The sequence below is a fragment of the Patella vulgata genome, chromosome 4, assembly GCF_932274485.2.
Source record: "Patella vulgata chromosome 4, xgPatVulg1.2, whole genome shotgun sequence".
NCBI lineage: Eukaryota > Metazoa > Mollusca > Gastropoda > Patellidae > Patella > Patella vulgata.
The window spans coordinates 1,874,138-1,892,307 of NC_065882.2; positions in this window are offsets into that span (position 1 = coordinate 1,874,138).

The following is an 18,170-nucleotide window of genomic DNA, read 5'->3' on the forward strand; positions in this document are numbered from 1 at the left end:
AGTAATTATAATATCTCCAGTCTGTGTTTAAGAAGCCTAGAACTCCGACCTAACGGCTGAAACACTATGTATTGTCTCTATTTCTTCTACGAACACTACATGATGTCGGTACCCTGGCCTCTAAGCCGAGGCGGCTAGTCGTACGGCTAGGAACGCCCGATGATGTATAAATAAGGGAAATTTAACCTCGCTCTTTCTTATATAGAAATATAGACGCGTCAGCTATTAGGGCGGGACAATTTCGTATGGGCACCGTTTTACATCAACATTATTCTATTTAATTGTCCTAATCTGTACACCAGATGCCTGGGCGATAGATAATCTAATTTCAGCAATTGATGGTGGCAGAAAATGTCTGTGAGTTAGTTTAAGAAACTTGAATCTTGCAAAATACCTTCTTAGCCTATTTCCTGTTGTCACCCATTTGTTTAACCACTTCAATAGATTAAACAGAGCACCTTTCCTAGAACTAAAATAACCCCTATAGTATTATATAATTACATTATACGGTTGGAAAGTTGAACCATTCACATAGTTCGAAAACTGTGAATCCACCTATAAACAGAATAACACAAAGAAATAAAATAAAATATAAGGTCTCAAAATGCGTGAATCTCCTATCAACGAACCTGAATGTAAACAAGTCACAATTCTATGGAATACAGTTACTGTATATTACTGAGCGACGTTTCGAATAGGTTTCTCTAGAAAGGCCTAGTCGCAACGTCGCTCAGTAATAAGCAGTAATTTGATAATGACTAGAGAAGCCTAGGCGAAGCGTCGCTCAGTAATAAGCAGTAATTTGATAATGACTGGAGAAGCCTAGTGGAAACGTCGCTCAATAATAAGCAGTAATTTAATAATGACTGGAGAAGCCTAGATGAAACGTCACTTAGTAATTAGCAGTAATTTGATAATGACTAGAGAAGCCTAGTCGAAACGTCGCTCAGTAATAAGCAGTAATTTGATAATGACTAGAGAATCCTAGTGGAAACGTCGCTCAGTAATAAGCAGTAATTTGATAATGACTAGAGAATCCTAGTGGAAACGTCGCTCAGTAATAAGCAGTAATTTGATAATGACTAGAGAAGCCTAGTGGAAACGTCGCTCAATAATAATCAGTAATTTGATAATGACTAGAGAAGCCTAGTAGAAACGTCGCTCAGTAATAAGCAGTAATTATATTTATAGAATTGTGACCTGCATATTCCAGTTCAATTACTAAATGCCATTGAAATAATTCAACCTGAATGTGTTGATTTTGTGGCTCGACCTGGGACAATCGAATGCAGCTAGATATTTTATTTTATTTATTTATTTTTTTTTTTGGGGGGGGGGGGGGTGTATTGGTTTACCGATAATAAATTTTTGATTTAAATTAAATGAAATTAAATGAGGTTTAACGCCCTACTGTTCTGCTCCTACTAGGTTAATGAAGACGGACATGCGCCATACAGTGTGCTATGAGGACAGCGGTACTACGTCCTACTCTCATATCGAATTCCAACTGTCAAGGGATCTTTTACGTGCACGCCAATGTGTACACGGGACCTCGGTTTTTCGTCCCATCCGAACGACTAGACAGCTTTTTCATGTCAGACCCTACGTCTTGTATCACTGACAAAGAGGAACCACGCCGGAAAATCTGGATGAACTATCTCGGCCAATGCATGGATCGACTTTTTTTATTTAAATCCGATAATCAGAGATTTATCGCACTGAATGTGATCCCATTCAACAACTCTATTGAAGCCGATAGTTAAAGACAACAACAACGCCCTGTCCTGGTACGGAGTTAAAACATGAAATGAAATGGGGTTTAGCGTCCTACTGCTGTACACCGACTGCGATAATGAAGAGAGGTAAACGCCATACAGTGTGCCATGGGGGAATTTTGAATTCTAACTTCCATGGGTTAGTTTACGTTTACGTGGGACCTTGGCTTTTCTACCCACCCGAACGACCAGACTCCTGTGCTTGCCACGCCCTCCGACATGCTCTACTGACAAGGGAAACCACGTGGGAAAATCTCGGGGACGTTGTTGGCCAACATCAGAAACAAACACGGGACCTCCAGATTAGCGAGCCAGCGTCTTACTGATCCAACAACGCCCTGAGTTCAATAACACTGTAAAGATATCAATACAGATTGGCCAACATCAGAAACAAACACGGGACCTCCAGATTAACGAGCCAACGTTTTACTGAGCCAACAACGCCCTGAGTTCAATAACACTGTAAAGATATAAATACAGATTAAAAATATGTTTAAAAAAAATAATTGGCTCTATGGACATCAATCAGGGGTCTTGGATGCTGTACCCAACAGAAACGTTTTTTTTTTTAAAAAAAAAATCATTAGACCACGTAAAGGATTAAAATGTTAAAGGAATTTTTACAGGTCAGACCTATCGGACTAGGCTCAAATTGAAAAGGTAGGCCAAACACTTTCCTATTCGTTAAATGTAACTTGTCGTGAGCAATTTTTATTTGTAGATTTATAAACAAGCAAAATGTCGCCTGAAACAAGAAAAATCTGGGTTTTTATGATACATGAATTGAACTAAAGGTTAATGAATACAATTGTCATGTGCCATCTTCATAGAATGTGTCTTGACCAAATTTAGTAAAACGTCTCTAACAGAGTGCAAGGTATGGGGTATGTCTATTCCATATTTCGAATCTAGGTCTGTGGTCAGTCTATGACGCAAACCAATTAGGGTGTGGGCACGATAAAAGCGAGTGGGGGGACAGCATTCGGCAAAGGGGGGTTGAGATGGCCTAGTGGTCTAGAGTGTCGCGCTTCGACCTCTAGCTGGCAGGTCACCTCTGGCTTGTGGCTGGGATTCGATCCCTGTTGTGAGCGTATGTGACTTGGAGATAGGGGCGCCTTCTCAACCTCTTGGGTTTACTCCGGGTACCCCGGTTTCCTCCCACAGGAAAGACACCTGCGCGTGCGCTAAGTTAATGAAAATAAGAAAACTTGTCTGCGATATCACCTTCGGTGGAAGCGGACGTTAAACACTAAGAACAACACCAAACATTCGGCAGAACTCAAACGGCCTGTCATATCAGCCATTTACTTATTTGAGAACGAGGAAGATGTGTGACTAATTCTACGAGTTTTAAACAATACAAGATAGAAACAAACCTGAAGTGTAATTATAGTTTTAGTCACGGAAGTGGAGGCAATGTGAAGCTTAAGGATCGAATAGTAACTTGCGGTGTCCCTCGGGTTAGTATTCTAGATTGTTGGTGCTCCTTTGTTATGTATTCTATGCTGATGACAGTGACATTTACCATTCACATAACGAATCATGATATTCTCAAATCTCACTAAAGCTGTAAAGTCTTGTACACAGACTGGTGGTTGGATCTACTACATCATGTCTTTAACATTTAACACTTTTATAAATGAAATTAAAATACAGATGTGACGTCATCCGTTGATGTTGGTGTACCATTAATTCAAATGATCGTACGGACAATGTGCCAAACGTTCATTATTTAATATTGGACTCGCGTAACGTACGTCATTGCAAAGCACGTGCGAGTGTCTGCATTTTAAGTTGTTTAATGGTCTCGCGTTTAAGACCTTGCGTAACATCTTGAAACAACAACTCGGGACTAAGGTCCCTCGTGTGGTTTCAATATATTACTTATTGTCCCTCGTACTTAATAAACCGCACATATTTGCCAGAGACAGACCAAGGTCGTCATTTTATATACTGAATGTTTATTAGTCAATTTGACAAGGAGTAGGGTCACCTGTCCAACCTCGTGGGTATTCTCCGGGTCCTCCGGTTTCCTCCCACTGATAAAGACCCCTACGCGCAAGAAAATTATTGAAATAAAACTGAACCATATGTTATGCCCTAAATGATCTGATTTGTGTCGGGTGGATGTTGTCACGTACAACCGGGGATTCGAAACCACGCCAGTTGACTCAATGACAGGCCTTATGATACAGCGCGCACGTGCTAACCATACGGCCATCCACCCCCACTCGCCCATTAGTTTAGAATAATGACCACTTATATGATTTAATGACAAAAAATGTCATCACTAAAAGATCCAGGATGGTAAGTCAGCGGTATGAGATTACCAGTGGATGTATCTTATAATCAGCATGTCATACTAGAAAGAAGCAATGTCAAATATCGTGGTCTGCATATTAACAATAAACTCACAGGAGAATATATTGTCGACCATATAATCATAAAGGTCAAGTCCAATTTAATGTTTATTCACATAAAATGGAAATCTTTAACAAAAACAACCAGAAAATTAATAACAGGTACTCTCATTCGGTGCCACTTGAGCTATTCTGGTTCTAGAATAATATTATCAAGTGGCGAAGCTGAAACTTTGAGGATTTCTAAATCAATATTCATATTTAACAATTGCTTTGGCTTGTATGCGGGATGGGGATAGCCGAATGGTTAGCGCATGCGCGTTGCGTCATAAGATGTCATTGAGTCAGCTGGCGTGGTTTCGATTCCCCGGTTGTACGTTCAGCCTCATGGGTTTTCTCCGGGTTTTCCGGGTCCTCTGGTTTCCTCCCATTGCTAAAGACCCCTACGCCCATGCGAATTATTGAAATAAAACTGATCCATATGTTAGTCCAGAAATTACCTAGTTTGTGTCGAGTGGACGTTAAACCCAATCTCTCTCTCTCTCTTTCTCTCTCTCTCTCTCTCTCTGTGGCTTGTATCGACGTTTTGTCGCTTTAAACTTACAGACTCTACTGGAGTTAAAGATGAACACAATTTCATGTCCAGGTTTTTCTTTTAGCTTTTTGTTAATGCAAACAAAGCTTGGTAAGAGTTTAATATTAGCTTAGTAAACTTCTAGAGTCATGGGGATATTATGAAAATGGAGGCCTGTCAGACGTTGAAAGCCAATTATCTGACAGCAAGCACAAAGAACAGCTATAGTCCTCTAATTTAAAGTATGAAAATTGCGTGCTGTGTCATATCACCGTAACATTATATTTACATACTGAAAATAAACAAAAAACAAGTAAGGTTTCGTGCAGAAACGGCGAAGTGCAATTTGCGTTCATTTTTCAGTTAAATTGATTCTGTCGGCAGAAATGTTTTGATATTTTTTTTTTAACACGGCGAAAGAGCTTCAATAAATGGATAGTGTCACATCGTATGGTTTGTGCATTTATCTTATACTAAGTGCATGGGGACCCACTACACGCAAACAGCCTAAAAAAAACATGCGGACAAAGACAAACTACACAACTAGTCTGATTGAAACACAGATCCTATTTCGTTTCTCTTTTTTATAGTTCAAAATTTCATTTTACTTAAGTCTTTACTACACTAGGATCTGGAAAAGTTGTTATATAACCCGCAATGATGTGAGGGATTAGCCAATGAAACAGTCTGTTACGGGGAGTTTTGGCGTGAGGGGCACGGAACTGTTGGTAACCCACTAGAAACATCAACGCTGAATGGTTAACCAAATATCCGCTACAACCGGTCAGATCTTAATGTAGTAGAGGCCATCGAAATATAAAAAAAAAACGAAACGAAATATTGATCTGTATTTTAATGAGACTGATAAACAACATATCAAATGGATCCGGGACACGGTAGATATAAACGTGTCTCCAAATGGATCCGGGACACGGTAGATGTAAACGTGTCTCCAAATGGATCCGAGACATCGTAGATATACACGTGTCTCCAAATGGATCCGGGACACGGTAGATATAAACATGTCTCCAAATGGATCCGGGACACGGTAGATATAAACATGTCTCCAAATGGATCCGGGACACGGTAGATATAAACATGTCTCCAAATGGATCCGGGACACGGTAGATATAAACGTGTCTCCAAATGAAGAAGAGTTCAACCTAATAGCTCCCCACTATGAATCACAGCTGCGCGCATGCGCAATACATTCTAACTAGGGAACCACGGTGACCCAGTGGGTATGACCTGGAGGTGCCATGTTAGATCCCAGCATTGGCCGAGAAAGACCATCGGGACTTTCCGGCGTGGTTCTCCCTTGTCAACGGTGCAGAACGGAGGGCCTGCCAAGGGAGAACGTAAATGAAATGAAATGAAATGGAGTTTAACGTCCTACTGTTCTGCTCCTATACTGGGCTAATGAAGACGGGCATACGCCATACAGTGTGCTATGAGGGGAATCTTGCCCGGGCAGCGGCACTATCGCCTACTCTTATATCGAATTCCAACTGCCAAGGGATCTTTTACGTGCATTCCAATGTATAAACGGGACCTCGGTTTTTCCTCTCATCCGAAGGATTAGACAGCTGTCCTTGTCAGCCCTCCGTTCTACACCAAAGGGAGAACGTATAGTCAGTCGTTCGGGTGGGACCAAAAACGAGGTTCCATGCACGTAAAATAACCCTTGACAGTTGGAATTCGAAATAAGAGTAAGACATACCGATACTATCCTTGCACAAATTCCTTCATAGCACACTGTATGACGTATGCCCGTCTTCATGGACCCAATCGGAGCAGAACAGTAGGACGTTAAACCCCATTTAATTTTATTTTCATTGAAATTAGTATTAATGAAATGTTAAAAGTCAGCGAAAAACGCAGCTTGGTTAATGTAACCCATAATTTGTGAAATGATAATGAAATGAAATGGGGTTTAACGCCCTAGGGTTTTGCTCCGAACTGGGCTAAGGAGGCGGGCATACGCCATACAGTGTACTATGCCTGCAATGTTGCCCGGACAGCAGCATTACGGCCTGTCAAGGGATCTTTTACGTGCACGCCAATTTGTACACGGGACCTCGGTTTTTCGTCCCATCCGAACGACTAGACAGCTGTCCTTGTCAGTCCCTCCATCCTGCATCACATACAAGGGAGAACCACGTCGGAAAATCTGAATGAACTTTCTCAGCCAATGCAGGGATCGAACACCCGAACACCCGACCTCCAGGCTAGCGATCCAGCGTCTTGCCCACTTCGCCACCGTGATTCCCCTATATTTAGTGCAGTAAAGCTAAAGCTGTGTCTCTATTGTTAGCTGAGTATGTTAAAGTAGTGGTAATAGTATAACATTATCTTATTGTAAAGATGGTAAGACAGTGGTAATGGCAGGTGTATCACACATCTATTAATTACGTTAATTAGTAAGAGACCACGTCAATATAATTACATAATATTATATGATTTTCTGTTAATTGAAGGCTATTAATATATACTCTTCAAAAAAAGTAGGGGATATTCAGAAACAATACAAAACTGCGGAAATGCACTTCTGTTTTTGTTAGAGGTAACCAGTGTATGTTAATAACAGATCAATTGCCTACACATGAACGTAAACAGTTCATATTGGCGGCTTATCTGGCGGCCCCATTTCACCCGGAAAGAGACACACTGTCAAAAGTGAAAATAGACGTTTTTGATTTTTGTCTTAATAATGAGTAATTGCTCCACCAATCCTCAGACATTCAGCAATTCTTCGTGGCATGCTCCTGATCAACCGTCCAATCACGATTTGGGGCAATCTAACCCACTCATCTTGCAGTGTCACGGCCAATTCTTGAAGTGTTGTCGATTGACGTTGACGTCGACGAACACGTCTCCCGATCAAATTAAACGTAACACACTAAAGCAAAGATACGCTAAACAGTAAATCTTATACAAGAACTGATAGGAAAGCAAACATTCGGCCATTCACACACACCACCACAAAGATAGGAAAGAAAAGAAATAAATATGAAGTTATGTAGAAGAATTGTGTTTCTACATACACGCTAACCATTCGGTCATCCAACCCCGCCATTATCATTAGATCCTTTGATTTTATGTTACAAAATGTTATTGGAAAGGTTTACAAGATGAAACTAATCGTAGCTAGGAAGAAACACACCAGAGATATCTCAACACTGTACTAACCAGGAGGCAATCTGTTTTACAGAGTATTACGAAAGTCGTCTAATATCTCTGTAAAAGATGACTACCTTCAACACGTACGTCACATCACGCGGCGTCAATCATTGACTCAATGGCGCGTGCATTGTTTACATAAGACGCTACTGGTCCGGGCGGAATGGTGCCTTTTACTCATTTTAATACCCATTTGCACGTACAAATACTTCAAACGTTATTATTAATTTTTCTAATACATTAAAAGAAATGTTTTATAATTTAATTTGTCGGAGGAAAAAAGTTAATATTTAGGGCTCATTAAGTCGCATCGATGTCATCCGTATCAGTGCGGATCAGTGTGACCAGGTGGTCTAGGTTCGATCAACTACCAACACGAGCCTGGTTTATTAACGTCTGCTTCAACTAAAGTGATATCGCACACAAGACATAGGAGAGTCGAAGGTTCTTCCTGTTTATTTAGAATAGGATTTTTCAATCTTTCTATTTACGGCCTTGGCTTGGGACATGGAGTGGTTGGGTAGGTAATATTAAAACAACGTTTGGTGAATGATCTATCGAGATAGTATGTATGCGGAAATATATGCGTCTCTTCTTTGGATTGGTAGATGTCATCTTTGTGGGTTTAGTGGTTAGGTGCCAGGGCGGCTTTATCGTAACTACACATCCCCTATACTCCACTACCTCTGCAGGTAGTTTCGATCAAGGTTATGTCCGGGATTTTCTACCGTGGTGTCGCCAATTCCTGGGGCTGGCAGTAAAAGGCATTTACTTTTTCAGATGCCCGTCGTAAATTGAAATATGAGTAGATGTCGCTGTGAGTGTAAATCTCTCCCTCGCCCACCTATATCACTCTTCATTAGCCGGGGGGGGGGGGGTGAATAGCCGAATGGTTAGCACATGCGCGCTGTATTGTAAGGCCTGTCATTGAGTCAACTGGCGTGTTGTCGAATCCCAAGGCGTAGGGTCGCCTGTCCAACCTCGTTTCCTCCCACTGCTAAAGACCCCTACGCGCAAGCGGATTATTGAAATAAAATTAAACCATATGTTAGTCCCGAAATGACCTAATTTGTGTCGAGTGGACGTTAAACCCCCTTTCTCTCTCTCATTAGCCGGGTAGATGCAGGAACGTGGGACGTTAGGGACTATTAATATTTCATTGAATCAAAAAATTAATTCCATCGTTACACATTTAGATATAAGCTCATGCAGTAAGCTGATGGGTAAATGACATAACTCCGTGAGTAAATATATACACGCCATTCAACAATGTTAGTAGAAACATTGCCGTGTAAGCTTTCATCTAGCTATATTGATATAAATATGGCGTTACAAAGCCGATGAGGATCGTGGGGATTTCAGATACATTTGCAGACTTTAGCTGCTATTCTAGTCTTTATAACAATAAGATTATAACACAGATCCTACTTCGTTTCGTTTTTTATAATTCAAAATTTCGTTTTGCTTGTCTTTACTACACTAGATCTGGGTCCGTATTTAAAGGTGGTCTTAAAGTTAAGTAAAAATATTTAATTTTTCCACTTAACCAAGTGCCTTACCTTAAAGGGACAATAACACCCTTGCTGGCTTCATAGTCCCAGAAAATAAAAAATAGCCTTATTCTAAGCACTAGATGTGTTAGTGTCCTACCTGTTGTGTAAATTATCCATTAAATCATATTTTACTTGTACAAAGGGTTCAAAAATATTTTTAAATCCATGTCACATTTGAAAAGCTTTACGTCAGGCTTTTCAAATCATTTAGTTGAATTTTTCCAATCTTTTAAATTAGGTGTGTTAAGATGAAATTTGTATCATCAATTAATTGGAATATTGTAAAATAGTGCAATTTGTTGACTAGAATAAAGATTGGGACATATTATTCAGTTACAACAAGAGTGGTATTGAGCCTTTAAATCGATATTCAAAGGCTCTATTTTACATATTCTTGGCTATGCAAAAAACTTAACTGCCCACTTAAAATATGGAATATCCACATTAGCCAAAAAGCATGAATTTGTTACTATGGAATACACTCTACTGCCAAAAATCACGAATTACTCACGTCGGACGCAAGTTATGCCTCCTTAAGAGCACCACTATACTCTATTAAAATCTTAGTTGTCATTACTAGACAAATGTTTCTCAAAATATTATATTATAACGCAAGAATATTATAGTATGACTATAATTTATGATAAATTATGATGGTACGCATCCGTTACCGGAACAGCTGTTTTCGTATAAATATTTTTCAAAAACAATAGATTTCAATAGCAGTTATCGAATAGTGGTAGTATAATGATGGATATTGTAAACTTTATTATTTTAACAATGTATAACGAATAGAAAACAACATATTAGCAAACTGAACAATTCTTCGGTGTTGTTTATCAATCTATAATTTGGAAAATGCATAGAAATTGTGTCAGTTCTTGTAAATCATTGGTGGCACGCTTCGGTCAGCAGTCATCATCATAAATTTATACAAACGAAGACAAGAACGTATAGCAAACAAAACTTCAAATATGTATATGGGAATGAATTGTAAAAAAAAATTAAACAATGCCTTGCTTCTCGCAATGTTAAAACATCAAACTTTATTATACAGTCGAGGCAAATATGATTGATTAAGCAATACGAACATGAATGATGATCGAAAAAAAACCTTGACCATTTCGGTAGTAGTAACCTTATACACTATTATGGCTCTACAAAATCAAAGCTGATGCCAGCTACGCTCAACGACACTGTCTTTGTTTCAATCTCAATTCCCTAACTCTTAAAATCGCCATTACGGGCCTGCTACTAATCTCATTTAAATTTAAGGTACCTTCCTAGGGTAATTAAAGTTAACTAGATTTTTCTCACTTAAACTGGCATTTGAATACCACTAAAAGACTAAACCCTTATAAGGGAAAATTTGATACTTAACATTGCCTTTGAATACCACTTACTCTTAACTTACAGAAAGTTGCGTATATTTAAACATGCATTATGCAAGAGCAAAATCTGCCTATTACAAGTCTTTCTTTAGGCCTGAAATGTTATCTAAATTATCAATTAGGCATTAATTAACTTATTCAGACCATAATAAAGTCTCGATGTCAAGGCTAGCCTTCGATGTTGGCTGGATTAGATTCCTATATGCCGCTAACGACCGTTGATAATTAAATCAGAAAAAAGTGGATAATCGAGACTATGCTGTTTATATTCATTATTTTAGTAATGATGACCGAGAGTATGCAAAAATTTCACCCGCTTCTTTCTCGGCTCATAGTGGATCAATTTGACTGAAATTTTCAGCAAATTACCTTTACACTATCTAGTTTTTAACTATTATAGCGAGGACTGCCATCTCTTTATCTTATCTCCCATAATGTATCTTTAAGTAAAATCTAGTAGTTAAGTGACTATCTTAGATTTAAGATATTCTTTGAATACGGACCCTGTATTTGAATCTGATTGGTCTTCCGACAACAGAGAACCATATCCCCTGTGAGTAGGACGCTGTCCATGGTTTCGATCCCGGCTTCTTGGTATTTTTCAGCGTGGTTCCCATTGTCAGCGACACAGGACGGATGGCCTGGCAAAGACACAGCGGCTAGTCGTTTGAATAAGAAGAAACACCGAGGTCCCTTGTACTTGTTGTCTTCCAAGTAAAAAAAAACCATGACAGGTGAAATTCAATTTGGTGATCGGACATGAAGTCTCTCATAACCCAGCGCATGGTGCATGCCCGTCTGTATGAGCCCGGTAAGTGCAGAACCGTCCATTTGTCGGGTACAAACATCAGAGAATGAAACCATATATTATCATAGAAAAATAATTGTGTAAACTCGGGCAAATAGTTTCACCCCCCTCCCAGCCCTCTCAACTGAGATTGTCCCTCTGTCTACAGAGCATGTCAAACGGGTCAACATGTTCAATTGATAAGAGTTTGTTGTTCCCTTCTCATGTTCCTTACAGAGATTCGCTTTCACACAAGATCGAGTGCGGGGGGAGGGGGCGAATGGTTAGCGCGTATCATAAGGTCTCTCATTGAGTCGACTGGCGTGGTTTCGATTCCCTGGTTGTACGTGACAAGGAGTAGCATCGCCTGTCCAACCTCGTGGGTTTCTCCAGGTCCTCCGGTTTCCCCCCACTGCTAAAGACCCCTACGCGCAAGCAAATTATTTAAATATAATGGAACTATATGTTAGTCCCAAAATGACAACCATGCGGGCAAGACATACATATTATATAATTACACGGACATTGGAAGTAATAAACAACAAGCGTGTTTATCATATATATTAAAATGTAATAATAATCTAATATATTCCTAAAAATGCAAATCACACATCGTTACCCCGCCTCTCTCTCTCTCTCTCTCTCTCTGCCCTCTCTCTCCCCTCTCTCTCTCTCTCTCTCCCTCTCTCTTCTCTCTCTCTCTGCCCCCTCTCTCTCCCTCGCTCTTTTCTTTCTCCCTCCATCTCTCTCTCCCCTCTCTCTCCCTCTCCCCCTCTCTCTCCCTCTCCCCTCCATCTATCTCTCCCCTCTCCCTCTGTCTTTCTCTCTGTGTGCCTCTGCGTCTCTCCTCCCCCCTCTCTCCCTCTCTCTCTCGCGCTCTCCCTCTTCTCTCCCTCCATCTCTCTCTCCCCTCTCTTTCCCTCTCCCCTCCATCTATCTCTCCCCTCTCCCTCTGTCTTTCTCTCTGTGTGCCTCTGCGTCTCTCCTCCCCCCTCTCTCCCCTCTCTCTCCCTCTCTCTCGCGCTCTCCCTCTTCTCTCCCTCCATCTCTCTCTCCCCTCTCTTTCCCTCTCTCCCCCCTCTCTCTCATGGGTTTTTAAGTCGTGGTTATAATAAAAGCCATTGATCTCAACGGTAATGGTCTGTTTATATTAAATGTGATAAAGGTTGTTAATTGAACGATCTAAAAGTCATCTTAATAAAATAGATCAAAGTCAGGCACAATATACGCTTAATTTACTTCTTTTATTCACCATAATTACAGTTCTAGGTCAAACGTCTAGTCTGTGACGGAATCACTTCATCTCCCATTAAGGTGATATCAACATAAATATCGTTAAAAATTACACATATCTCCGGATGTCGCATCAAACACAATATTCTACATATATCCCCGGCATCACTGACATGATAGAACCATGGAACTCGCTTAACCAGTCTACCGACTATTCGACGTCTGAATGACAGGCCGGGAAAATCAAGACTACTTTTTGTACGAAACATAACAGAAATTGAATTTAGAAACACGCATGTTAGGCAACTCAACAATTGTTTTAAGAACCTTCTAAAAGTAAAATGAGAAAGAGAGAGAGAGAGAGAGGGGGGGGGGTAACGTCCACTCGACACAAACTAGGTCATTTCGGGACTAACATATGGTTTAATTTTATTTCAATAATTCGCTTGCGTGTAGGGGTATTCAGCAGTGGGGGGAAACCGGGGGACCCGGAGAAAACCCACTAGGTTGGACAGGCGACCCTCCTCCTTGTCACGTACAACCGGGGATTCGAAACCACGCCAGTTGACTCAATGACAGGTCTTATGATACAGCGCGCACGTGCTTACCAATCGTTCATTCAACCCCCCAAATGTAAACTGAGTAAGTATCATCAATCAAGAGACGGTAAGTGGACCCTGTGGGACACGCTTATTGTCGTTTCCGTATAGTAGCGTTCTATTATCATCTATTTACGCCATAGTAAATGTTATTCCTATTCGCCAATTAATTCCTCGGGACCAAATCTTGGGAAGAGTTATCTGTAATTACAAGACTGATTGACATCCACCTACTCGGGTCTTGTGAAATGAATCTTGATCTAATGAATGACATCTGTCAACGTTGATTACCAGTGGAGATAAATGACGTATAACATCCCAACACAGCCCCTCTCTCTCTCTCACTGGTCAAGTAGGCATCCACTTACTCGAGTCATGTGAAAGGAGTCTTGATCTTACGAATAGTGAGAGAGAGAGAGAGAGAGAGAGAGAGAAATGGGGTTTAACGTCCACTCGACAAAATCTAGGTCATTTCGGGACTAACACATGGTTTAATTTTATTTCAATAATTCGCTTGCGCGTAGGGGTCTTTAGCAGTGGGAGGAAACCGGAGGACCCGGAGAAAACCCACGAGGTTGGACAGCCGACCCTACTCCTTGCCACGTACAACCGGGGATTCGAAACCACGCCAGTTGACTCAATGACAGACTTTATGGTACAGCGCGCACCTGCTAACCATTCAGCCACCCAACTCCCCTCTTACGAATAGCAGCTGACAATGCATCTTCAATAGAAGGCTTGATCTCGCGTTAACTCCGTACATCTTATCAAGGCCTTCACTTTATACGCTGGATATTTCGGCACTAATTTCGATTGGGTATTCACCCAGCTTGACAGCCTATCAGATTCCTTGGTCATCGCGAATACAAAGTCTCGCGCTTTCCAGCCAAATTGTCTGTCTGTGATAATTGAGTTTCAAAGGTCAAGGCTTGTTCAATGTCAATGTTTCCATGGAGGTTGCTATATTGGATTTGGGCGTATCCGTGTCACAATCTCTGATTGGACGCTACTGTTCATGTGTCTGTAGATAACGTAACTATAAGTTCGGGAATTGTAAAGCACAATCTAGCAACGTCCAGACGTTGTAAAACTCAGTCTTTGCTTCAGGAACATGCTGACAATGTTGATTTACATCCAAACTTTCCTGTACCAACTCAGCCTGTTCTCCGATCTTTTATTCATTTTTAGTGAATAAAATATGTATCTCTTAAAGCTGACGAAGATTAGCATGCGCCACGCCATGCGCTATGTGGAACATTAATTGCATTGTGATGTTTCCGCCTACTAATCATAAATTCCAACTGTCAAGAGTTCCTTTATGTGATCGCCAACGGGGCGTCTGTTCGCGTCCCACCCGAACGAGTAGCCAAACCATCGGTCCTCTACTATTGATGATCATTGTCTGCTGTTGCTACACAATAATCAGCTGTTATAGTATTAGCAAGTTCTGGATATATTCTGCGAGGATGATGAACACGACATAGATACTGATGTATGAACTATTTTTATAGCAAGTCGCACATAAAAAGCATGGTCGCCAAAGGAGCTTAACGCAAGCTTGGTAACCGCGCCATGGTCGTATTAAGAACTCCATAAACGCAGTGGGAACCCCATAAAGATGGAAGACCAAACAGCTCTTTATTCAGTGTTCATAATTCTTAGTTCATAATTCATAGTCCTTAAATCGTATTTCGTCATTTGTTGTCGCACTTCCGCTCATGTCGTCATAATAATCCGGCTTGATGGATTTCGAAAAAATATTTTTGAGCAATGCTATTGACAAAATGTTTTTGCAGAAATGTTTTGCAAGATTTGTATTTCGAGATTTGTATTTTGAAATATGTTTTTCCAGATTTGTTTTTTCGTTGTATTTCTCTGATGAAATGTAAGTGTAGGCTAATTTTTGATTTTCTAAAATAAATTGTATCTTTATATTAAAATACATTTAAAATACATTTTACAAATCTGATATGACAAATGTCTGATTTGTAAAACAAATATTGATTTTAAGATACAAATATTACTTTTAGTGTACAAATGTCGAAATACGACAACAAAATGAAGAAATAAGAATTTTAGGACGATGAATTAAGAAATAAAGACTAAGAACGCTGAAAAAAGAACTATTTGGTCTTCCATACATAAGATCGCCATAGGCGTACTGAGAGCCTCACCAGGGTGTGGTGCAATCGTGCATCAGTGGTGAAATCATCGTAACGTCGCTATGACAAGGCCATAAGGACTCTGAATGCTTGGTGGTGTAGTGTCAGATACGCGAGCGTCGCGGTGAAGACGCCATGAAGTCGCCCTTGCAAATGTTACAATTTTCGCAGCCTGCTTGCCACGTTTGTACCGCACGTGTACTATGTTCATAGAGATGTTACCAAGCTTATCTCGCGACCTTCTCACAGATTCCCAGATCAGATCGCAGAACCTTGGTATTTGTTTTGAACATGCTCAAACCAAGCGCCATGATTTGGAGATCATTGTCGACCATAGAGACCACAGCACAATATCTGGCGCTTTTACCACTCTCTTGGAAAACTTCACGCGCTCTGACACCATTTTCCGTCGCCGTAGCAATTAGGTAAGGATGACAGGGCTATAAATCGTCATTGTATCTTCCAGTTTCGTGATTAAACATATGATATATAAAATAGAATGAAATGGATTGGATCGGAACGGAACGGAACGGAACGGAACGAAAGGACAGAATAGAATACAATAGAATACAATAGAGAATTGAATGGAATGGAATAGAATAACTTTATTAGTAAGATAGGTCAAAGAGCAAACGCTAAAACATGATATAATATACAATTATATTTTAAAAGGTGCGATTCATTACAAAATTATTAATTGTTGACAATTGGAAATTTATATACAATTCTGATATATTTAACATCTGATACTATAAACAAATCCGATGATAAATATTCGCCTTAATCATCATAGTGCGTAGCTTCTTCCAGTTTTATAATGAAACATGTTCTATATTATTCCGATAGTGGTCGAAACTGAACCCACAATCAGACAATAATTTCCACCAAATGAATAATTTGATAAATGACGGTTTAAATATTTATAGAAAATACCTTGTCTTCTTTTCCACATTTAATATAAACGATCTGATATCGTCATCTATCAAAGATGACTGGAGATGTCATCCCGTGGAATCTTAAACGTCTTGGGTCACATCCAATCTATAATCTTATACATGTATATATGTGTACATTATATATTTGTACTGATTTTGCCCATATCCAGTGGTATAACTGCCCCCACCTTCCTAGAACAAGTAATATGATATAGTATTATATAGAAAAGGAACACGTACCATGATATAGTATTATATAGAACAGGAACACGTGCCATGATTCAGTATTTAAGGAAAATATATTTTTTTCTATTAAAAGGAATGAGGGGGCGGGGGGTGGGGGCGCCGAATGGTTAGTGCGTGCGTGTTGTATCTTAAGGTCTGTCATTGAGTCAACTGGCGTAGTTTTGATTCCCCACTTGTATATGACAAGGAGTAGGGACACCTGTCCAACTTTTTGGGTTTTCTTGGGGTCCTCCGGTCTCCTCCCACAGCTAAAGGCCCCTACGCGCAAGCGAATTATTAAAATAAAATTGAACCTTATTTTAGTCCCGAAATGACCTAGTTTGTGTCCAGTGGACGTTAAACCCCATTTCTCTCTTTCTCCTGAAATGGAATGGAGTTTGACGCTGAGCGGATAATATCACAGTATAATATGAAGAGCCCCGGGAAAGAACGATCTAAGTCACTTTTTCAACTAACCCCAGTTAATAGCGCCATCTGGTAGCAAATTGTATAAGCTTTCTGTGGAACAGTCAATTTCAAGTAAAAACGATCGGAGTCACATCGAACCAAGGCCCTTCTGAAATGGCCTCCCGGACACATACGTCCATCGCACCCTTTATTTGACCTTAAGTTGTTGTACTGGTAATTATGATTCGTATTAAACATCATTTTGAAGTTGTAATTAAAAACCCACTCGTTGTTCTGTTCGCGTCAAGCATTCTCGTCCAAATGTGACTTAGATCGTTCTTCCCCTGGACTCTTCATATGTATCGGTAAAATTACAAGACGCCATATTGTTGGTAATCATTGTAATGGTAGGGCTTGTGTTTTATTTACAATCAAGAGCCTCGTATAACCATAATCCGGCACTGGACGAATTACATTCGACTAATCGTTGTCATTTTTCATAAAATCATAAAATTCAGAAACTATAATTATATTTTATTGACTCGATTTTCTATTTCTATGAAATGAGAAATGGCGAAAGTTGGTCTTTTATTCGCTATATTACAACATAAATCTCACAGATTACAATTTTTATTTTCATTTCCAATTTCCCCGACAAGTATAATTGCCTGTCTTATATAATTTCAGCGCCGGCGATGTCTGAGAATTCTGGATAATTGGCCCTTTATAATCTGTAAACGCAGATCTAATCACTGAAAATAATAGGGTTGAGGGAACTTAAAATACGTGTTGGAACAACTAACACGTACACTAATCGCCATCTCTAATATAATCCACTATCTACACCCTAGCTATAAAAACACATTTCCTCTTAAGACCGTCAACTACAAACTAGAGTAAAGGTTCTACTTGACACTAATCACCATCTCTGATATAATCCACTATCTACACCCTAGCTATAAAAACACATTTCCTCTTAAGACCGTCA